Below are 18,878 nucleotides of genomic sequence, written 5' to 3'. Positions count from 1 at the left end.
GTGTGGAACGTTAAGACCATGGCAATGAGGGAGTCCAAGGATCTAAACAAGGTTGAGCTTCATGATCTATTTGCTGATCTGAAGGCCTATGAGTTTGAGCTGCAAACTCGAGAAGGAGAACTCTCTACTCCAGCAGCCACAACTGCCTTAGCTGCTGTAAGAACAGAACCAACTGGTTCAGTCGAAAAGGTTGCTGATCAACAGAGCAATGATGCTATGTCATTGTTCATCGAAGATTTATGAGGAAAAATCAAAGGAACTTCCAGAAGCATTATCAGATAAACAATTCTAAAGAGGAATTAAATGCTTGTTACAACTGTGGCAAACCCGGTCACTTCATTGCTGACTGTCTCAAACTTAAGAAGGACAGTCAAGGATCGACTGAAAGAAAGAAGAAGTCATATGAGCACAAGAGGAGACCCAAGGATGATAAGAAGTCTTTCAGGAAGAAGCATGAGGTGCTCTTAGCTGAAGAGAGTAAATTAAAAATAGGCAGAAACTGACAGCGAAGAGTCAGAGCCAGAAACCTCATACAGCTCCAGTGATGGTGAAGAGGAAGTGAAGTGTCTAATGGCTGGTGATACAGAAATGGAGTCAAGCAGTCAACAGTTATTTGGCTTTAGCTCAACTGATTTCACTAGAGAAGAACTCATTTCAACTCTTCATGACATGGTTAGTGAGTACCACAAGCTTCCCTTATCTTTTGAAAAGGCCAGAGCAAAGCAAACTGATCTCATAGACAATAAAACTAAAACTGATGAATCAATTGATGTGTTGAGTCTAAAAAGGGAGATTGCTGAGCTCAATGCTGAAAGAAGCGGGAATCAATTAATGATTCAGAAGTTGATGCTTGAAAATTCAAAGCAAACTGAGCTTATTCAGGCTTGGAACAAATCATCTGTTGCATTAACTGAAATACAAAACTCACAGAAATTAGTTACTGATAAAATTGGTTTAGGGTTCAGTAACCAAGATGAAATGACTTCCAATGATACTCGACCAAAACTGAATATGGATAAAGGGAAATATATTCACTTTGTCAAATCAGTTGTGGTACAAGAACAAACTGAGCCAAGTAAACAGCCTACTGAAAGTACGAACAAGGCTAGAAGATATGGTATTGGTTATAGCCAAAAAGTTTTAATTGACTCACGCAGTCAGTCGACAAAAAGATTCAGCAGGAATTATTCAAATGGCTACTCCACTTACTATAACAACAATCCAGTTCAGAAAAGATATCGGCTGAACAATCAGTTGAACAAAGCTAAATCACATGTTGTCTCATCTGCACACTACACACCAAGCACACACAAATCGAGAAAGACCATCTGGAATACAGCAACTGGACAGTCAGTTAGACTGATCCAAGTCTGGATTCCTAAAGGACTAATCAATTTTGGACCCAAATAGAAAAGGGTACCAAAATTATATCTCGTGTGTGATTGTAGGTAATAGGTACAAGCAAGGAATCAATCTGGTACTTGGATAGTGGATGCTTACCACACATGACAGGAGATGCAAATTTGCTATCTCAACTGATCAAGTACACTAGATCAAACATCAGTTTTGGAGATAATTCCAAAGGTAAAATTGTGGGTAAGGGTATGCTTATCCATGGTAACTTTCTCATTAATGAAGTTTTATTAGTTGAGAATCTCAAGTATAATCAGATTAGCATCAGTGAGTTATGCGATAATGGATTCTTAGTTCAGTTTGACAAACACTCTTGTTCAGTCAGAGATGCAACTGATGATATCATACTTACTGGCAAACGGTGTGGAAACACCTACAAAGTCAGTTGGAATGATCAACCTTATGCACCAGTATGTTTTATTGCTTCAAAATCTTCTAAAAAATAGTTGTAGCATAAGAAATTAAACCACTTGAACTTTAAATCTATTGTATATCTGAGTAATCACGATCTTGTCACTGGTTTGCCCAAAATTGATTTACCAAAGATAAAATTTGCTCAGCATGTCAGTTTGGTAAACAAGTTAAATCTTCTTTTAAGAACAAGGGTCGTAAATCTTCTTTCCGATGCTTAGAGCTGTTACATATGGATCTATTTGGTCAAATACCAGTCATGAGCTTAGGAGGAATGAAATACACCTTGGTGGTTGTAGATGATTTTTCAAAATTTACTTGGGTTATATTTCCCAAATCCAAAGACAAAACTGTTGCACAACTGATCAAGCTTTTCAAAAGACTATAAAACTAGAAATCAGTTGGAATTGATAGAATCAGATCCGATCGAGAAACTGAATTCATCAATCAAATTCTTTCAAATTTTTTAGAAAATGCTGGAATTAAGCATGAGCTCTCAGCAGCTAGAACTCCTTAGCAAAATAGTGTAGCTGAGAGAAGAAATCGGACCCTTAAAGAAGCTGCTAGAACAATGCTTGCTGATTCTGGTATTTCTCAAAGGTTTTGGGCGGAGGCAGTAAACACTACGTTTTATACTCAGAACAGATCGATGATTAATAAATATCATTTGAAAACACCTTATGAGATCTGGCATAGACGAAAAATTGTGGTTTCTTACTTCAAAATATTCGGCTGCAGATGCTTTATTCTTGACAATGGCAAAAATCATTTAAAACATGCCAAATCTGCAGAGAGAATATTTATGGGATATTCTTCAGTTAGCAAAGTTTATAGAGTCTTTAACAAGAGCACACTAAATGTTGAAGAGTATATACATGTTGTTTTTTATGAAACTGTACTAACTGATAAGCCAACTGATCCAGTTGATCGATTTACATATATCAGTTTGGAAGATGATAATGAAGAAGAGAATCATATTAATCGAGATAACCTCCAAACACTTGAACCAGAAGTGTTAGATCAACCAGTTGAACAAGAAGTTGTTCCTGATAATCGGCTGGAGGAGCCTATTGAGAACATTCAATTACCGACTGATGTAGCAACTGAAAGTGAAGAAAACACCCAGTTGCAAACTAAAGCAGTAGCTGACTCGAACACAACAAACGCTGAACTCAAATGGAAGAAATCACATCCTCCAGAATTGGTGATAAGTAATCCATCTGACCCGGTAAAGACAAGGAATCAAATGCTCAATTTATTTATTCATTCAGCTTTTGTATCACAATTGTAACCGAAGAAAACTGATGAAGCTCTTGCTGATCCAAACTGGACAAATGCAATGCAAGAAGAGCTGAATCAGTTTATCCATAACAATGTCTGGAACTTAGTTACAAGACCAATTTCAAAAACTGTTATAGGCACAAAATGGGTGCATAGGAATAAAATGAACGAAGATGGTTCAGTTGTGCGCAACAAAGAGAGACTGGTAGCACAAGGATACAGGCAAGAAGAAAGAATTGACTATGATGAAACATATGCACCAGTTTCAAGACTGGAAGCTATCAGAATATTCTTTGCCTATGCATCATTCAAAAACTTCGAAGTCTACCAGATGGATGTAAAGAGTGCATTCCTGAATGGCCAGTTGCAAGAAGAAGTCTATGTTTAACAACCTCCAGGTTTCATTATTCATCATTTTCCTGATCATGTTTACCATTTGAACAAAGTCTTATATGGTCTTAAACAAGCTCCAAGAGCTTGGTATGAAACTCTTTCAAAATTTCTAACTGATCACGATTTTTCTGTTGGATCAGTTGATAAGACATTGTTCAAATTTTTAAAGAATGATCACATTTTACTCGTTCAAATTTATGTTGATGACATCATATTTGGGTCAACTAACCCCAAATTATGCGAGAAATTTGCTAAGTTGATGCAGGAGAAATTTGAAATGAGCATGATGGGTGAACTGACATTTTTTCTTGAACTACAAGTGAAGCAACTGGAGACAGGCACCTTTATAAGTCAGACTAAATACACGAAGGAGTTGCTGAAGAAATTTTGCATGGAATCATGTTCAGCTGCAAGTACTACCATGAGCTCATCAGTGAAACTGGACACTGATCGATACTTTACAGAGGTTTAATAGGTTCATTATTGTACCTAACTGCTATTCGTCCTGATATTGTATTTGTTGTCTGTATGTGTGCTAGATTTCAGGCAAACCCTAAGCAATCACATTTTTCAGTTGCCAAACGTATTTTAAAATATCTTAAGGGCACACAAAATGTTGGGTTATTGTATTCTAAAGACTCCTCTGTCAATCTAGTTGGATATTCAAATGCAGATTATGCAGGATGTAAGCTTGATCGAAAAGTACAAGTGGATCATGTCAGTTTCTAGGAGACAGACTGATCCTATTGGTTCAGCAAGAAGCAGACATCCATTGCTACTTCCACAACTGAAGCAGAATATCTTGCTTCTGGGAGTTGCTGTGCTCAACTGCTCTGAGTTCAGCAAAAACTGAAAGACTATGGAGTTATTGCCAAAGAATCGCCCATATTCTGTGGCAATACAAGCACGATTGTTATTACCTACAATCCAGTTCTTCACTCAAGGACCAAGCACATAGATGTCAGGCATCACTTTATCAGAGATCATGCCTTGAAAAAGGACATAAGACTGGAATATGTCTCAACTGAACAACAATCAGCCGACATCTTCACCAAACCATTGCCCGAGACTAAGTTTTCTCACTTTCGCAATATACTTGGATTAATTGATTTATCCTAATCAGTTTTACTGTTGATATATCAGTTGTTAATTAATTTGTGTTATATATCAGTTCTATTGTCAATTACTGTTTATTCAGTTCGTCTTTTATCCATTTGAATTTCAACTGATGTCAGTTAATCTTTTGTCAGTTATTATGTTCAGTTCGTGATTTACTTATCAACTGATGAGATTAACTCTTACATGAAAATAAAAGACAAAAATAAACTAGATATTCATTTTATTCATTTAGAGAAATAAGCACGGAGTACATCGAAATATTCTTCTTCAACATAAGACCTCCATTTGGTCAACCAACAGGTTAAAACTCCAGTGGAAGTCTTAAAGAAGCTATCTGAATCAGCTATATGATCTAGGATCTTCCTTTTCTTCTGGAGCATTAGTTGGTAGACACATTCATCTTCGAAGATGTCCACCGTATCAGCAATGTGCAAGCGTTCCCGATATTTCTGTAGTTTTGCCATCAGTTTGGGGGTGGTAGCCGCTCCACACTACTGGAGGAACTGGAGTTCTTGAAGCTCCTCCTAGTATCGAAGGATTTTGTGGAAGACTTTATCTTCCATTGCAATCTTTCTTTTCTCCAGAGCTGATTCCATAAATGAATCAGCCATGCCAGGAGTCTTCGAGCTACTTGCACCTGCCATTTTAGCTTTTGATTGTTATTTGCTGATATGATTGAAATTAACCAAGCTATTCTCATTTATAGCCCACAGGTCAAGGAAGATGAAAGGATGAAGTCATTACGGCAGACGATTAACCTTCTAAGCATAAGATTTAATTTGATTCATCTTGCTTAAATTCTCGTAATCTTTATATGCATTTATTAAGGGGGAATATTGGTTTAAAAGGTTAACTGAGAAGACAGCAGTTAGTAAATATTCAACTGAAAAGACACAGTTTTACAATTGATTGTTCAGCTGATTATTTCACTAATCTTCTCACATAAGTTAACAAATTAACCATTTCTTTATTCCAAATTTAGTGACGTGACTGATTATCAAAACATTAAATGATATCTTTCAACAAATTATAGGTTGAAACGTGGACCCTTATAATCCATGTATTTTCAACACACGCTTTTACCACACGTACACACGTCTTTTATTCAAAATTTTCTGGACTAACACGTATCCAATAATTTGAACAGTCACGTACATAAGTACTTTGCCCGCTCCATTTCAGTTCTTCTTCCTTACGCTTACCTAAAATTCTCAGAGCAAAAGCAAATTCAAGCTTTCTTTTTCGCAGAAAATCATTCAGTTCTAATGGCAAATCAAATTCCCGGTCACATGTTGAATGCTATGGCTATCAATTTTGAATCAGCTCTATCAGTCGTAGAGGCTAATGTCAAGAACGTCATTCTGAAGCTAGAATCAGCTGGGCTGAGAACATTTTTGGGGCAATCTTCACAGGAGATATACCCGACGGAACTTCAGGATTTCTACTCTAATGGGAATATCAATTCTGATGGAAACATCATCACTACTGTCAATGGTCAGTTGTTGACCATTTCTGCAGAATCGTTTGGAGAAATGTTCTTATTTCCTTCCGATGGGCTGGAAAACCTTGCTGAAGTAAAGGCATCTGATGTCGAAGAGATGCAAACTATACATTCTGCTGATGGACGGAAAATCAAAGTTTCCGATCCAAAGAAGGAACTGAAGCACGAAGTTCAGTTGATGGCTGATATTGTATCCAAGGGGCTATTAGCAAAGGCAGGATCATTTGCTTGCACTAACTTTGGAGAAATTTCAAGTCATTACTGTTATTATGGCTAGTCGAAGACTGAACTGGAAGCACCTTATCTTCAATATCTTGAAGAATATATTTCAATCCACCAAGCAGTCCAAAGGATTCGCAGTACAGCTAAGTTATTTGATGAAAGTCAAAGGACTGGTGGCTGATGATTCAAAGAGATCATTAAAATTTAAAGTCTTCAACGCCAAGAATGTTCAGCCGCCTAAAAACTAAACTGGACATCTCTCCTGATCAGTTTGTAAAGATCAAAAAAGAGATTGGGACGCAGTAGGATGTTCCCAAGTCAATAGAAAAGGGAAGAACTTTGTCTCAACTGAAAGCAATCAAGAGAAAACTAATTGTCAGTGAATCAGATTCTGAGTAAACACCCTTTCAGATGATTACAAAGAAACAAAGGACACTGAAAACCAAGCCAGTAGCGATGTTGGCATCTTTCCCAGCTGATAGATTGAAGCAATCAGACTGCTCAAAAGCCTATTCAGGCTATTCCTTTAAAAGACATTCCAGCTGATGTTTCATCTAAAGATCAGTTACCCCCACCAACTGATCCATCCAAAAAGGTCATCAGTACAACTAGGTAAAAAGAAGGAATCAGCAAGAGTTTCAGCTCCTTTGATCAATATCAATCGACCTACAATCCTTGCTCCTGCTCGACCCAAAGAAATCAAAATTAAGGAACAAGTGGACGCTACTCATTCTGGACTGAACATTCCACGCATTCTCTCTGATGAGAAAGGCAAGGGAAAGTTGATCGAAGAGCCCAGGCCATCAAATTCAACTTAGACTGACATTGAACTTATCTGGGAACAGGTCAACTCTTTTGCTGAATCCAAACTAAGTATGCTTGGACGAGTTTCAGAACTCACACTTTTGCCAAACAGTTGAAAAAGAAGTCTAAACTGAATACATTCATCAAATTGGAGGCAACTGTTCTCAAAATGGTTAAAGCTGCTACAATTGTTCAGGCACTGGGGAGAAAGAATTATTTCTTTGATCAAATAAGAGCCAAAAAGTTGGGCCAACTGATTGAGAAGCTCAAAAGCAACTACATTCCTACAAGTCCAACTGCTTATAATGATCGAGCTGTGCTCACTCAGTTGGACATAGATCTTATTGCTCTGCAATCGCAGATAAAGTTTTGGGAAATAGATCAGGAATTAGTCAATTATGAAGGCTTTTCTGTAGATGAAAAAGATGAATCGTCATCTCAGCACAAAGAGTCATCCCCAAAACAAGCGGCTGCTACAACAGTAGAGCCAATTCAGGATGTACCACCATCTTCTTCTGCTGCTGATCCTCAACTTTACTCGGACGCTGACTTGACACTTGCTAATATCGATGAGATCATTCAGTCAGTCAGCCCGAGAATTTCAAACAAATGTGTCCTTCAACTGAATCAGTTGATCTCCCAACAGATCAAGCAGCTACAGATGCTCATGTCTCTGTCTCTGCTGAACAAGATGTTCAAACTGATGTGCCCATTCACTCAACTGTTGAGCATAATGTAGAAAATGTTGACACTGAGGAGGCTCAGTTGCTTGTTGACGAACCGCAACAAGTTTCAGTTGACAAACAATCAGAACCATCAGTCACTGATCCTCCAACTGAAACTCCCACAGATCATCAAATTAATCAGCAGAACAGTCCATCTGCTGCTCCAAATCAATCTTCTTCTTCTCCTATTCAAGAAGTCAGTATGCAAGACGTTCCAGAGCTGACACATGCTGAGACAGTAGTACATGACAGGACTATGGTGGTTTTGATCAATCTACCAAAGAACAAGAACCAGGACCATCTGGACCTGTATCTCCTCATCAATCCTCAGACATGGATTTATTCCTTGAAGAGATTCAGGACATTCAGCTTAATATGTCAAAGATAATGCAAGAAATAAAGGAGATTCAAAGCACTCAACTTGCTCACTCTCTGAAGCTGAACTCCTCCATTGAATTCAACTCAGGGAAACTGAAATCTATTCAAACAGCTGTGACCTCCATCTCCTTTGCGATCGACGAACTTAAAAAGAAAATAGTCTTAGCTGAGAGTCTCTCCCTTACTCAAGACTCAATCAGCAAGCGAGTAGAATCTATGGAAACATCTGTCTCAAAGAAAATCGACTTGCTGCAAACCACTGTGTTGACTGCTGTCAAATATATTGCAGCTGATGTTAGGATTTTATCTCTCAAAGTCGATGTGCTTGACAAAAAGGGGGAAGCAGCTAGATTGATGAAGTATAAGAGATGATACAACTAAAGAGACAACTATTGTCAGTTATTAGTTGAAGATTATTTGTTTTCTTTGTACGACTCTGTACACTAGAAAAATTATTTTATCTACAATGATGCAAAGCATTCTTTTACTTCAACTGATCAGTTTATTAAATTATGAGTTTTTTCAATCACCAAAAAGGGGGAAATTGTTGGAAACTAAATTTTAGTGATTTGACAAACTAAGCATCGAACTTATTGGAATAACTTATCAAAGGCAAACGAGCTTAACTGAATAAAATCTTACAACTGTTAGTTGTCATTAGCTCAAGATTAATGTGTACCAGCTAAATCTTATCTATGTCAAACTGATCAGTTGGAAACTGATCAGTTGAAGCATAAACTAACTGACTGATCAGTTGGAAACTGATCAGTTGAAACAATCAATTATGAGTTTTCCAGCAAAGTATCTTTCAGCTGATCTCTCAGTTGTACACGTCATCAGTTGAGAATGACAACCGACAAATAGTACAACAGACTGCAACTAGTAGTGGAACGTCGCATTTCAGATATTGCAGTGTACGAATGTCAGATAATATTGACATGGCAATCAACGGATATATGGATTCAAATGTTATTTAATATTACCGTTGAGAGGGGAGCCTATAAATAGGTGAAGAGTGCAGCGTAGAAGAACAACACGGCTATTATTCTATTCAAGCTTGCTGTTACTCTGTTAAAATCACCACTCGTATTCAAATATCAAGAGCTCACTCTTATCAGATATATCAGTAGCAATCAAGGCTATATTGACGAGCTTGTTAGCACTTTAAAATCTTTGTTAGATTCATTCAGTTGTGTTATATTCAGTCACGCATTGTAAAAATTTTGTGAACTAAGAGTTTCAGTTTTGGCAGTGTTAAGTCCAAACTGAAGTGGGTCAGTACGACGTTTGTATTCTTTCAAAGTCTTTTAGTGAAAATCCTATCTTCGTGATAGAAGGGGTGACATAGGAGTTATTATATTCTCCGAACATCCAGAAACAAATCGTGTGCATTTTATTTCAGTTACTATCAGTTATTCTATCTTTCAATCAGTTTACTTCCGCAACTATTTTTCAGCTAAACTGATTGTTATCGACTGACGAGATACCAAGTGTCAGTTTGTCATTAAACTGAACCCAATCTTCGAAAATAATTTATAATCCGTGAGTGTTTATTCAACCCCCTTCTAAAAACTTATCACCTTCTAACTTATCCTTTCATGTTATGTTTGTTGAACTGTTTCATACCAGAACCCTAAACTCGGTTGTTTATTGAGGGGCTGCTGTGGTTGCTATTAGATACCGTGGTAGATCTCCCGAGTAGCTTTGCAGTATCAGGCTGAGGTTCGGCCAGAGGTGCTCGGGATTGAGGTGGGATTGCTTGGTTCTGTATGTTTGACTTGTTATTATTAAGTTTGGATCAGTTTTAGTATATTTAAAGCCTTGTCGGCTTAGTTAAACTGATGCTTGAGAATTGTTGACGTTTGTCTGATCGGCACTTGTATGTGATTGTTTATGATTATCGCAGCGTCAGTCTTGAATCATTTTACTATTGTCTGATGCTTGAGTTTTTTGGGATATCCTATTTACTGGGAGGTAATATCGAAATATTTCCAGGCCTGAGGTCCATTTTAAAGTATTTTAAACCATTTTTTTTGCTATAAATTTAAATCAATTCATTATTGTTTGATCATTAATTGTCATCAGAGTAAATGAGCCTCACAAATTTTTTGATGATGTAAATCGAGATAAATTTGTTCTATCGATAACAAATGATAAAAACACTACATTATCGAGAAAATATGGCTATTTATTTTCTTAGACGCATAGCATTACAAAAATTCAATTTATATGATGATTATTTCAGTGCTTTGTTACATTCATTATCCTTTTTATTTTCTTTTCTCTTTTTGGGTCTTAGGATTTAGTGGAAACATGTTTTTTTCGAGACAAAAATTGCTTGGGTGTTTGAATTAAAAACCACATCCTCGAAAAACATCCTTTTGGCTATGAGTGGGTCTCATATGAGACCGTCTCACGGATCTTAATCTATGAGACGAGTCAACTGTAATGCTCGGAAAATTAATCCCAGTAATCGGTAATTATTGAATTATAATTTGATATGATTATGAAAGGATTAATCGGGACACGAAATACACGTATGTGTGAAAAGTGTGTGTATGTGCAAAGGAGACAGCACGCACATGCGCGGACAATGCGCGCACATGCGCGCATTAAACAGAAGGGTTCGCGCATATGCGCGAGTGATTGCGCGCATATGCGCGAAGGGGACAGTAGCCCCCCTAAATTTCGATTGGACCTCGCGCATATGCGCCGATAGCGTGCGCGCATATGCGCGAGGCGAGGTGCCAGTCACGCGCCGAGACAGAATGTCTCGCGCATATGCGCCGAGGAAGTCGCGCATATGCGCGAGACGTGTTTGGCTGAGAGTTCGCCATTTGCCCTTGTGCATGCGGGAGTTGTATATATATATATATATAAACATGCAAACATTTCATCAGAAACGGAAAAGGGAAATTGAGAGGAAATTTTGGAATTCGATTTCAATTTCAATCGTGTGATCAATCCGTCCGTCCGCATTGTAATCCGACTTCGGTAGTGAGTTCCTATCGACGTAGGCTACACTTTGACGTAAGTTTTGCTACGTGTTGACATGCTTTGAATTGATGCTATTGTCAGAATTGAATAGGATTCAGATATGATGTTCTTGATATGTTAGACATCATAGAATCGAAGTCAGATTAAGAAATAGACTGATTATGGAATTGTTATGATTTTCTGATTATAATCAGTTAATACCGGACAGATTTGGATTATGGATTGATTATAGAATGTATTGGATATGGGTTATAGATTGTAACTATTATCTGGTAAATTGGTATAGACGGGGATATTGGAATTGTACCGTTATACCGTTGATTTTGAATTAATTCCAGATTGATCAGAGTATTATGGAATTGAATGGTATATTGACATGAGATTATTGACATTGTCAGTACCAGACAGATTGTGAGTTCAGGACTTCGACTGAGCCAGAAACCGACGAAAGAAAGGTATAAGTCAATGTGGTATTGGGAGATGGACTTGAGTCGGTTTAGACTTGGGTTTTCCTAAATCACATACTTTATTTTATTGCATGGATATTTGCATTACATTGATTAATGTACTTGTTCTCTTGTATTTAGATGACCGGTATTAGATAAGTTATCTTGTGACAGAAGTGCCGGAGAGTGGTGGTATCGCCACGGCACATTGCACTATGTCTCAAGATAGGATGCTAGCGATAGAGCTACAGTCCTTGACGGTTAGGTCAGGACACTGGATGGTTGGTTATATCGAGTAATGGAATATATTACGGAATTCGATATAGGAACACCATATTTGGTTATATCGAGTAAAGGGTATTGGAATTCTTCTATTACGGAATTCGATATAGGAATACCAGGGCACTGGTTATATCGAGTAATAGAGATTATGGTTCCATCCTTTACGGAATTCGATATAGGAATACCACATCTGGAAATCGGGATCCCTAGACTAGGATTGAGTCTAGTCTGAATTATGATTGATGTCAACAGTTTGATTTGATATCGTTTATGTTTCAGATTTTGATACAAATTCATGTTACCTGATTACATGCTTTATATTGTTTATATGATTGCATGTTTCATTGATTTATACTGGGGATTATATTCTCACCGGTATATCCGGCTGTTGTCTTGTCTGTATGTGTACTTGACAACAGGTGGGACAGGTCCAGGGTCGAGGAGATGAAGAGCTAGATCGTGATTAGAGTGGTGGCACCGGACTTGGACTAGATATAGGGTTAAACACTTGACTTTAGTTTTAAACCCTAGTTTGAATAAATGTCGAAATACAGGATTTGTATTTTATATACTGATATGTATATATGTTGTATGTCACTACGTCCCGCAGTTTAAAAAAAAAAAAATTTAGACCCTGTTTTATTATTGATTAATTGGTCCCAATGATGATTAAGAACTTTATTAGCGTCCGGGTCCCCACAACAGGTGGTATCAGAGCTATAGATCCTTGAGATTGAGATAGGAGATAGTGAGCGGGGTAGAATGTGTTTTCTTTCCTGCTTTTGATTGCTAGCATGATTCCTGTTTTAATACATGTTACCTGACTTATCTGCTATTGATATGGTATTGTGTATTATTGGAATGGATCAGCTGTAAGATGATCCAGGGAGGCTTGAAATAGGATTATTGTTGGAACTGCTAACCCTTTTGGTTATCAGATATGCCTCCGAGGAGAATGCCAGAACAGGGGAGTACCTCGAATCCTCCCATGGATGTGACACCTACAGCAATGGAGAAATTGCTGAAAAGGTTTCAGTCATTTCATCCACCGAATTTGAAAGGAACGGAGAACTCCGTGGAATGTGAAAGTTGGTTGGACGATATTGAATCACTGTTTGACTCTTTGGAGTATACTGAGGAAAAGAGGGTGAAACTGATAATACACCAGTTGCATGACGTTGCTAAACACTGGTGGATCACGACTAGAAGGGCATTGGAACAACGAGGTACGGCCATTACCTGGAATGTGTTTAAGACTGAATTCTATCTACGGTTCTTTCCAGTTTCTTATAGGAAGGACAAGGGAGCCGAGTTTGCGAACCTGAAACAAGGCCAGTTGAACATTGAGGATTATGTGGCTAAGTTTTCTACTCTGCTCCGATTTGCCCCTCATGTGGCAGGAAGTGATGAGGCCGTAGTAGACCAGTTCATAAATGGCCTAAATCCTGAAATTTTTACTCTGGTGAATACTGGGAGGCCCAACAACTTCACCGATGCCCTAAACAGAGCCAAGGGAGCTGAGGCAGGCCTGATGAGGCAGAGAGAGGCTTCGTTTGTGCTTCCAGCACCGGGACAACAACCACCTCCTCGATTTGAAGGTGGCAGCAGCAGTAGTACCGAGAAGAAGGATTTCTTGAAGGCTAGAGGAAAGCAATTCAAGAAATCAGGGACTACCTCGTCCAGTTCGAGTGGCTCTAGACAGAGCGGTCAGAGCCAGAGCTATGCAGGACCATACTGTGGTACTTGTGGAGGGAGACATTCCACAGATCAGTGCCGAGGAGTAGTTGGCAGCTGTCGTATCTGTAAACAGCAGGGACACTTTGCCCGAGTGTGTCCCCAGAGGAGTGCCCAGGGATCACAGGTTGCTGAGTCGTTTGGATCAGCGGCTCAGACAGGGAGACGATCTTCTGCCGTTCATTCCTTTCAGCCAGCACCGTCTACTCTGTCACAGCAGAGGCCAGGAGGGGGCCAGATCGCGAGCCAGCCTCCGAGACAGCAGGCCAGAGTTTTTGCTTTGACCGAGGAGCAGGCACAAGATGCACCTGATGATGTAGTTGCAGGTAACTGTTTTATTTCTGGTTATCCTGCTTATGTACTAATTGATACTGGTGCATCACATACTTTTATGTCTGAGCGATTTGCTTTAATGCATTCATTGCCTGTTGAGTCCTTAGCTACTGTAGTATCTGTCACGTCTCCGTTAGGAACAGGTTTGATATCGGTGAAATCTGTGAAATCGTGTATACTGCAGTACGATGGGCATACGATTGAGTTAGACTGTATTGTGCTTGGTTTATCTGATTTTGATTGTATTGTCGGTATCGACATGTTGACCAAGTACCGGGCTACAGTCGATTGTTTCCACAAGATAGTTCGATTCAGACCTGAGATGGCTAAGGAGTGGAAATTTTATGGTAAGGGTTCTAGGGCTAGAATTCCTTTGATATCTGCAATAAATATGACTCGATTATTGCAGAAGGGAGCGGATGGATTCCTGGTATATTCAGTTGACTTACTGAAAACGAGCCCAACATTGGCGGATTTGCCAGTGGTGTGCGAGTTTACTGATGTCTTTCCAGACGAGATTCCTGGATTGCCTCCGATTCGAGAGATAGACTTCAGCATTGAATTGATGCCAGGAACCGTTCCTATTTCGAGAGCTCCTTACAGGATGGCACCGATCGAATTGAAAGAATTGAAAGAACAGTTGGAGGATTTACTGGCCAAGGGATATATCAGACCGAGTGTATCTCCTTGGGGTGCTCCAGTACTGTTCGTGAGGAAGAAAGATGGGTCGATGAGACTTTGTATCGACTACCGGCAACTGAACAAGGCAACGGTAAAGAATAAATATCCATTGCCTCGTATTGATGATCTGTTTGATCAGTTGCAAGGTTCATCTGTGTATTCCAAGATCGACTTGAGATCTGGATACCATCAACTGAGAGTCAGGGATTCTGATATCTCAAAGACAGCATTCAGAACCAGGTATGGACATTATGAATTTATTGTCATGCCATTTGGTTTGACGAATGCCCCGGCGGTATTTATGGGATTGATGAACCGCGTCTTTCAGAAATACTTGGATGATTTTGTTATCATATTCATTGATGATATCTTGATTTATTCGAAGAATATGATTGAGCATGCTAATCATCTGAGGATGGTGTTGAGAATTTTGAGGGCAGAGAAACTGTATGCTAAATTGTCGAAATGCGAGTTTTGGCTGAAACAGGTTGTGTTTTTGGGTCACATTATATCGGGAGACGGTATATCAGTTGATCCCAGTAAGGTTGAGGCAGTGATTTCTTGGCCGAGACCTACATCTGTGCCGGAAATTCGCAGTTTTATGGGTTTGGCAGGATATTATCGTCGATTTATTAAAGATTTTTCGAGTATTGCCAAACCGATTACGCAGTTGACTCAGAAGAATGCTCCATTTAATTGGTCTGAGGAATGTGAGACCAGTTTTCTTGAGTTAAAGAAGAGATTGACCAGTGCGCCTGTGTTGACGATTCTTTCAGGTACTGGTGATTTTGTGGTTTATTGTGATGCATCTCATAGAGGACTGGGATGTATACTGATGCAGCGAGGGCATGTCATTGCCTATGCCTCGAGACAATTGAAACCACATGAGACCCGTTACCCAATTCATGATCTTGAATTGGCAGCCATAGTCTTTGCATTGAAGATATGGCGACATTACCTCTACGGTGAGAAATTTGAAATATATACTGATCACAAGAGCTTGAAATATCTGTTTTCACAATCAGAGCTGAATATGAGACAGCGAAGATGGCTGGATTTACTGAAAGACTTTGATTGTGAAATCAAGTATTATCCAGGGAAGTCCAATGCAGCAGCTGATGCGCTGAGTCGAAAAGTATGTGCACTATCCTTATCGACGATTGGTGTATCGAATTTGATTGAAGACTGCTGTTTGTCTGGATTAATATTTGAGACAAATCGTCAGCCTCTGAGATTGTGTGCTGTTCGGGCTGAACCAGAGCTGCTTTTGGAAATTAAAACAGCTCAGAAAGTTGATCAGAATGTACAGAATTCGATTGCGATGGTCAGAGCTGGACATCGATCGGAATATCAGGTTCGTGATAATGTCTTGTATGTGAATAATCGTATTGTTGTGCCAAATGTTTCAGAATTGAGACAGCGAATACTGACAGAAGCGCACAACAGTCGTTTTAGCATTCATCCTGGTGGTAGGAAAATGTATAATGATTTAAAGACACAGTATTGGTGGAAACAAATGAAATCTGATGTGACTAAATTTGTAGCCAAGTGTCTGAATTGCCAACAGGTGAAAGCTGAAAGAAAGAAACCAGGAGGATTGTTACAGAGTTTGTCCATTCCTGAATGGAAATGGGATCACATTTCCATGGATTTTGTGACACAGTTGCCGAGATCCTCCCGAGGTTGTGATGTGATTTGGGTTGTGATTGATCGATTGACCAAATCTGCATGTTTTATTCCATACAAGATGACGTACCGATATGATCAGATGGCTGAGATTTATGTCAAGGAAGTGGTAAGATTGCACGGAGTGCCGAAGTCGATTGTTTCAGACCGTGACCCTCGGTTTACATCGCACTTCTGGCAGAGTCTGCAGCAAGCTCTTGGTACGAAGTTACATCTTAGTACCGCATATCATCCACAGACTGACGGACAGTCAGAACGTACGATCCAGACATTGGAAGATATGCTGAGAGCAATAGTGCTGGATTTTAGCACTAATTGGCAAGATGCACTGCCACTTTGTGAATTTTCGTACAACAATAGCTATCAAACGAGTATTGAGATGGCACCATTTGAAGCGTTGTACGGAAAGAAATGTCGATCCCCTCTTTACTGGGATGATATCTCTGAAGTTCCTGAGACTGGACCGAATATGATCAAAGATATGACTGAGAAAGTAAAGCTGATTCAGAAGAAAATGAAGGCAGCTCAGGACAGACAAGCCAAATATGCCAACCTCAGACGACGACCATTGGTATTTGAGGCTGGAGACCGAGTGTTCCTGAAAATTTCGCCTTTCAGAGGAGTTGTCAGATTTGGCAAGAAAGGGAAGTTGTCTCCACGATATGTCGGTCCATATGAAATTCTAGAAAAGATAGGAGATCGTGCCTATCGACTAGCATTGCCGCCTTCATTATCTGGAATACATGATGTTTTTCATGTATCGATGCTGCGGAAATATCTCCCTGATGATTCACACGTGATTCAACCAGACGAGGCAGAACTTGATGAAAATCTGAGTTATATTGAAAAGCCGATCCGGATTATCGATCGTAAAGAAAAACAACTCAGAACAAAGATGATTCCTTTGGTGAAAGTTCAATGGACTCGTCATGGCACTGAAGAAGCTACATGGGAGACTGAATCTGATATGAGACAGGAATTCCCAGCATTATTTCACTGATGTAAATATGTACTAGTTTGTGATTACATTCCTTCTTAATGATATGATTTGATTGCCTGTGATTTCGAGGACGAAATCGTATCTTAGAGGGGGAGAAATGTAATGCTCGGAAAATTAATCCCAGTAATCGGTAATTATTGAATTATAATTTGATATGATTATGAAAGGATTAATCGGGACACGAAGTACACGTATGTGTGAAAAGTGTGTGTATGTGCAAAGGAGACAGCACGCACATGCGCGGACAATGCGCGCACATGCGCGCATTAAACAGAAGGGTTCGCGCATATGCGCGAGTGATTGCGCGCATATGCGCGAAGGGGACAGTAGCCCCCCTAAATTTCGATTGGACCTCGCGCATATGCGCCGATAGCGTGCGCGCATATGCGCGAGGCGAGGTGCCAGTCACGCGCCGAGACAGAATGTCTCGCGCATATGCGCCGAGGAAGTCGCGCATATGCGCGAGACGTGTTTGGCTGAGAGTTCGCCATTTGCCCTTGTGCATGCGGGAGTTGTATATATATATATATATAAACATGCAAACATTTCATCAGAAACGGAAAAGGGAAATTGAGAGGAAATTTTGGAATTCGATTTCAATTTCAATCGTGTGATCAATCCGTCCGTCCGAATTGTAATCCGACTTCGGTAGTGAGTTCCTATCGACGTAGGCTACACTTTGACGTAAGTTTTGCTACGTGTTGACATGCTTTGAATTGATGCTATTGTCAGAATTGAATAGGATTCAGATATGATGTTCTTGATATGTTAGACATCATAGAATCGAAGTCAGATTAAGAAATAGACTGATTATGGAATTGTTATGATTTTCTGATTATAATCAGTTAATACCGGACAGATTTGGATTATGGATTGATTATAGAATGTATTGGATATGGGTTATAGATTGTAACTATTATCTGGTAAATTGGTATAGACGGGGATATTGGAATTGTACCGTTATACCGTTGATTTTGAATTAATTCCAGATTGATCAGAGTATTATGGAATTGAATGGTATATTGACATGAGATTATTGACATTGTCAGTACCAGACAGATTTTGAGTTCAGGACTTCGACTGAGCCAGAAACCGACGAAAGAAAGGTATAAGTCAATGTGGTATTGGGAGATGGACTTGAGTCGGTTTAGACTTGGGTTTCCCTAAATCACATACTTTATTTTATTGCATGGATATTTGCATTACATTGATTAATGTACTTGTTCTCTTGTATTTAGATGACCGGTATTAGACAAGTTATCTTGTGACAGAAGTGCCGGAGAGTGGTGGTATCGCCACGGCACATTGCACTATGTCTCAAGATAGGATGCTAGCGATAGAGCTACAGTCCTTGACGGTTAGGTCAGGACACTGGATGGTTGGTTATATCGAGTAATGGAATATATTACGGAATTCGATATAGGAACACCATATTTGGTTATATCGAGTAAAGGGTATTGGAATTCTTCTAT

The 18,878-nt window shown here is 39.3% G+C and overlaps 1 long non-coding RNA gene across 1 annotated transcript in view; it reads left to right on the top strand.

Moving 5' to 3' along the window:
- LOC140833359 (uncharacterized) overlaps positions 1–10,230 on the top strand; it is a 65,089-nt gene extending 54,859 nt beyond the window's left edge. The window contains exon 3 of the long non-coding RNA XR_012118433.1: positions 9,877–10,230. This is a non-coding gene — a long non-coding RNA (uncharacterized lncRNA). The remainder of the gene's footprint in view (positions 1–9,876) is intronic.
- Positions 10,231–18,878: the final 8,648 nt, after the last annotated feature.

The sequence above is a fragment of the Primulina eburnea genome, chromosome 6 (genome assembly GCF_022965805.1).
Source record: "Primulina eburnea isolate SZY01 chromosome 6, ASM2296580v1, whole genome shotgun sequence".
Lineage (NCBI taxonomy): Eukaryota > Viridiplantae > Streptophyta > Magnoliopsida > Lamiales > Gesneriaceae > Primulina > Primulina eburnea.
Note: the sequence above shows the minus strand (reverse complement) of the source record. Positions and strands in the feature narration are given on the sequence as shown.